This window comes from Miscanthus floridulus, chromosome 8, assembly GCF_019320115.1.
Source record: "Miscanthus floridulus cultivar M001 chromosome 8, ASM1932011v1, whole genome shotgun sequence".
Taxonomy (NCBI): Eukaryota; Viridiplantae; Streptophyta; class Magnoliopsida; order Poales; family Poaceae; genus Miscanthus; species Miscanthus floridulus.
In genome coordinates this window covers 208396853-208402852 of record NC_089587.1, presented here as the reverse complement: position 1 = coordinate 208402852, position 6000 = coordinate 208396853, and the positions used below count along the sequence as shown (strand labels likewise).

At 48.9% G+C, this 6000-nt stretch overlaps 1 long non-coding RNA gene across 1 annotated transcript; it reads right to left on the bottom strand.

Annotated features, from left to right (window-relative positions):
* Positions 1-2317: 2317 nt before the first annotated feature.
* Positions 2318-3237, bottom strand: LOC136474750 (uncharacterized). The gene is made up of 3 exons (XR_010763012.1): positions 2648-3237; positions 2484-2569; positions 2318-2408 (listed from the first exon to the last, which is right to left on the bottom strand). It is a non-coding gene; the product is annotated as an uncharacterized lncRNA (long non-coding RNA).
* Between the last annotated feature and the right edge of the window lie 2763 nt (positions 3238-6000).

Here is a 6000-nt window from a genome sequence, read left to right as displayed (position 1 = left end):
CTTGTCAGAAAATGCAAAGGTTGCCAAATGTTTGCAAGACAAGCCCATGTGCCAGCTCACAATCTTATCTGCATCCCACCCGCTTGGCCTTTTTCCTGCTGGGGGCTGGATCAAGTGGGACCCCTGAAGAAAGCAAAAGGCGGCTTCGAGTACATCTTTGTAGCAATCGACAAGTTCACCAAGTGGATTGAATACAAACCACTCGCGAAGTACAGCGCAACCAAAGCAGTCGAATTCATCCAAGACATTACGCACCGCTTCGGCATGCCCAATCGAATCATCACAGATCTAGGCTCCCCCTTCACAGCTACAGAATTCAAAAGCTGGGCACAAGACTGTGGTTTCAGTATAGACTATGCGTCTGTTGCACATCCAGAAGCCAACGGACAAGTAGAAAGGGCCAATGGACTCATACTAGCCGGATTAAAACCAAGGTTATACGAAGAACTAGTGGACTATGGGTCCAAATGGATTGAAGAATTACCAAAAGTAGTATGGGGGCTACGAACTCAAATAAGCAGAGCAACAGGCTACTCACCCTTCTTCCTAGTTTACGGGTCAGAGGCCGTACTGCCTGCCGACTTGATCTGGACATCACCAAAGATAGAACAATACGATGAAGGAGAAGCAGAACACACAAGAAGATTAGAACTCGACAGCTCAGAAGAAGTCAGAGTAAACGCTACCCTCCAATCAGCCAGATACCTACAAGGTTTAAGACGGCACTACAACAAGAGTACCCATCCTCGATCACTACAAGTCGGAGACTTAGTGCTAAGAAGGATACAAAAGACTGACGGACGACATAAGCTACTCAGTCCATGGGAAGGTCCGTTCATTGTCACAAAAGTCACCGGACCAGGCACATACAAGTTAATAACCGAAGATGGAAAAGAAGTCAGCAATACATGGCACATCAGCCAGCTAAGAAGATTCTACGCGTAAAAACAACTCAAGATAAAACAGATATGCAAGCCACAAGGGACCAACATTCACAATCGACGAAGGACAATATTCTTCAACAACATATGTATTAGTTTATATTCATGATCAATAAAGATGATATTCATCCACAGCATGTCTTGTCATGACTTCCAACGAGTTGTTTTCACGAAAGCAAAAAGCAAAATGGCTGAAAACATGCCTGAGCATCCCGGCCGAGAGCAAAATAGCTGAAAAGACGCTTGAGCCCGCCGATGAGGGTAGCTAAAAGCTAACACCCGAAACAAAAAGCAAAATGGCTGAAAACATGCCTGAGCATCCCGGCCGAGAGCAAAATAGCTGAAAATACGCTTGAGCCCGCCGATGAGGGTAGCTAAAAGCTAACACCCGAAACAAAAAGCAAAATGGCTGAAAACATGCCTGAGCATCCCGGCCGAGAGCAAAATAGCTGAAAAGACGCTTGAGCCCGCCGATGAGGGTAGCTAAAAGCTAACACCCGAAACAAAAAGCAAAATGGCTGAAAACATGCCTGAGCATCCCGGCCGAGAGCAAAATAGCTGAAAAGACGCTTGAGCCCGCCGATGAGGGTAGCTAAAAGCTAACACCTAAAACCAGTCGACCGAAATTGAACTTCAAAAGACCCTCCAGCTCTTCGTTCCGAAAAGCAAGAGGCTCGGGGGCTACATCCAGATAGGAATACTTTTTCCTCAGAAAAGTACAAGCGCCACTCAAAAAAGCATTCGGATGCCGAAGTTATCAAGGCGACATTCTATGCCGAGTCCGTTTTACATAGCGCAGGACGAAAGGTTATCAACACAAAGATCTACATCTAACAAGTCATAGCGCTGGACAAAGCACTCGACGGATCACAAAAGAGGAAGAAAAGAAAAGTACTCGACAAATCGAGGGGTCTCATCAGGATAACGCACAGAGTTGTTTTGAGGAGCAGAGACGAAAAGCGGGACAAAGTACTCAGCAAGTCAAGTAACTTCGACCACACCCAGGCAAAGAATACATCAACGAAAATAAAGAATCTTCATTTAAAGAGGAGTGTAATATTACAAGGGGCTGGACAATCGGATCAGGCATTGTCATCAGGAAGGGAAATATCAATATTTAGACTGTCTACAACCCTACTGGCTAAACCTTCGACCTCAGGCTCCATCCTCTCAACGGCATCAAGGTATTCTTGGCTTTCAGCTTCCTCTGCTATCTTGGACAGAGGCGCCTCCGGAGCAAGGACCCGGACCTGGGCCAGCACATTCTTGGTACATACTTGAGCACACTTCTTCGCGAACTCTTGGAAACGAGTCAGAATCCGGGGAATGAACTGCGCCCAAGACTGCCCGTCATCCGCTGGAGTCCAGGAGAACATCAGCTACTGAACGAAAAGATTTCCACAAAACGTTCCAATTTTCGGTAGCCGTCGCCAGCTTCCCGGACAAGCCTTCAATAGTTTTTTGGGCCTGCACAAGATCTCTGTCAGCTCCACGCCTAATCAGCTTAGCAAGGGCGAGTTCTTCCTCAGCATGAGTAATTACCTCCTCAGCCTTATTATGACTAGAGCGGACAAGAGCCTTCATTTCATCGATACTCTCCGAGAGCTTCTGCTTCTCAACTCGGAGAACTAGACAAGACACCGAAGAACAAGTCAGCTGAAAAAAGAAGTCAAAATACAAGAAGAAACAGGCAGAACCCGCGACACCTTTGCATTCATTCTTCGCAGACTCCACCGCGGCATCTCTCTGCTTCTCCGTCTCCACTACCTGGGCACGAAGGATCTTCTCCTCCTTTTGGTGCATTTGACGCTCTGTCTCCAACTCAGCCCGGAGGAGGTCGAGATCGGCTTTCAGAGCGTCCACCTCCGAAGACAACTTTCTCTCATTTTCAGATGAGAAAAAGAAGCCAGAATGATCACGAGAGAAAGACTGAGCAAAAAGAGGCAAAGAGAAACAAGGCGTAAGGACAGAAGAAAAACAAGCATGCAAAAGAGGAGTGGCAGTAAAACCTACCTGGAGCTTTTCACCAAAAGAAGTCGCGAGGGTCGACAAGCTCCCCCAGGCTGCGGTCAGCTCCGATAACCGATGGGTGGCATCGAACTGTTGCACCACGTCACCGGAAAAAGAGGGACCGCCGGAAGCAAGAGAAGGGGAAGGAGAGGCCGGCTGGGGCGAAGAAGGAACGACCAAAGCAACCTCCAGGGAAGCCGGAGCCAAACCCTCAGAAGGACCCGGCGCGACGGCCACAGTCACCTCCGGAGCGGCCAAGTCCGCAACTTCGCCAGGTAGCTCTGAAGCCCCCGCAGCAACTTCATCAACAGAATGTTGTGAGTCCTGAGGCTCGGAACTCGTTGGCACGGCGGGAGGCAGAGAAGAAGTCGATGAAGAATGAGAGAAGACGAAACACTGAAAAGTGATAAAAGGAAGCACCGATAAGAACCAGAGGAAGGAAGATAGAAGCCAAAAAGATAAAGCTAGAATCTACTCACCCAACCACTTTCTTCTTCGCGAAGCCAAGAGAAGGCCTCGCAGGGGGAACCACGACGGTGAAAACGTCCCCGCCACCCTGGCGACGGGAGCGGGAATAGCCGACAACGGAGCCGCGGAAGAAGCCGGGGCTGGAGCCGTGGAAGAACTCCACACTGGAGGAGCGGTAGAGCTCGGTACCGAGGCTACCAAAGAACTCGACACCGGAGCTTCAGAAGAAGTCGGCACGGGAGCCTCGGAAGAACTCACACCCGACCTCCGATTACTTCAAAAAGTTCAAGACTAAAAGTCAAGACAAAGAAGAGAAATTCAATGCAATCAGGAATATGAAAAACAACTCACCGCCGCATGATGAGGGGTACTTCATCATCCTCTTCTTCCTCAGCCAAGGAAACCAGAGCACCTGCTGAAAAGAGGATAAAAAGTACTCGGTTCAAGAGAGAAACAGGAAGATAAAGGAACAAAGAGTATTAAATGTGCTCACCTAAGAGCATGCTAGCAACAACTGGAGTACCTGAGGGAGTACTTGGTTTGCGAGGCTTCTTGGAGACAAGGCAGGCCAGATGAAGACCCATCCGTTCGCCCCCTCTTCAGGGACACTGCGAGGACCATGAGGGACTAGACGAGGAACATATTCTTCATATACATCAACAAATCCGGAAGAAACCCCAGGAAGGGCGGTAGAGGTTTGGGACTTACTAATTGCAGAAGTTCCAGCAAGTTTATCCCTAGTCTCCGCCACGGCGGGGAGAACATCAAGAGGGACCAGGGTCGACAAAGTTCCGCCCAAGCTCCTGCGAAAAAGGATAAAACACCGAGACAAAGAAAAGCTAAGCAAGAACGGATGCAGCAAGAGTACATAAAATACTCAAACAAAAAGATAGACAACTCACAGCTGGGGGCGGGTTGTTGGCTGAGAACTCGGGGGGACAGCAGGAGGAATGACGCTCACTCCTTTCAGCATCTTCTGGAGACGCTCGAGTACCTCCTCACCGGTCAGCTCAAGAGCTGGGACCATGCGTGAAGGATCCTTCAGCCCCGGAATACTCAAAGCCAAGATGCTCCCGCTCTTTCAAAGGCTGAACCCGGCGACGAAGAAAGCTCGAAACAATACCAAAGCCGGTCAAACCCTGCTGTTTCAGCATGCTAATCCTATCAAGGAGTGGCTGGATCACTTGAATCTCAGCAGGTGACTCAAGCTTCTTGTCCCATTGGTCATTCACCACAGGACCAGATCCGGAGTGGACGACAAGGGAAGGGATCAAATTGGCAGCGTAAAACCACTCGGCACGCCAATCTTTGACAGAATCGACCAGGTCATAGTCAAAAAACTTAATTTTGAGACCCTGGCGAAACTGAATCCCGCAACCGCCAAGAACGCTGGTTTCTTCACGGCGGGGTTGAGGTTTCAGACGAAAGAAAAAGCGAAAAAGAGATAGAGAAGGAGGGATTCCAAGGAAAGCTTCGCAAAGATGAACGAAAACTAGAAAGATGGAGAACGACATTGGGGGTTAGGTGGTTCAGACTAACCCCGAAATAACCAAGAAACTGATGAAGGAAAGCGGAAGCAGGAAGGCAAAGTCCAGCGCAGACAAAGGAAACGAAGAGGACAATCTCACCAGGACCTGGAGCTAGAACCCGATGCTCGCCCGGAACTCTCCATTCAGCGATGACTTTGCTTTGGATCAAGTCAGTCGCTAACGAGCTCGCACAGCTGGTCTTCGCTTGTTGTTGGAGCCAGGCCAAACCTTCTGAGCAGCCCTCATGGCCACGAACTCCTGGTTTTCGATCAAAGAAAGGGATGACTCCTCGTCCACGAAGGTCGCCTGAGACTTGCTTGCGGTTTTCTTCTTTCCCATGAACTGGCGGAAGCAAAAAAGGCACTAAGGAAGATGAAGCTAGGATGATGGTGCTCGGGTGACAGCGATGATGACGGCGGCGGATTTCTGAAAGCTAGGGTTTAAAGGCAAGAGCTGGGCAGCAAGGGAAAGGAAGATAAAAGGTCTTTAAATAGATTTTTCAGTGATACAAACGGCCCACAAGGCCCGTTAAAACACAATGTGGGAACGCAACGGTCCATTTACCGACGCAGCTAAAACGACGGAGGGCACAAATCCACACAACGGTACAAACCAACGGGCAGATTTCAGACTTATCCGTCCAGCACCACGGCAGGGTTATCAGATCGCTACAAGAACAACCCGTCAAACCAAGAAGAAAGAAGAAGAAGAAAGGGCTACCTCACAAGGAACAAAAGAACCCGGTTATGTAAGAAAGAACTCGGTAGTCTCATGAACGACAGGGATCACAACAGAAAAGTAAAAGACAACTCAGAAGACAAGATTCGTTACATTACAAGCGACTTCAAAAATAGAAGATTACAAATCTTACAAGACCCAACGAACTCGGCACCACGAAAAGCAAAGTAGCAAAGAGGAACACGGACACGGCTAGGCTCTAGAATGACTACGTGTCCCAAATTGCTACTCGGAAGGACAAACCGCCATCAGCTACACTGTTTTCTTCAAAGGACGGACGCAGTGCACCCAAGGCGGAAATCGGCAGCATGGCA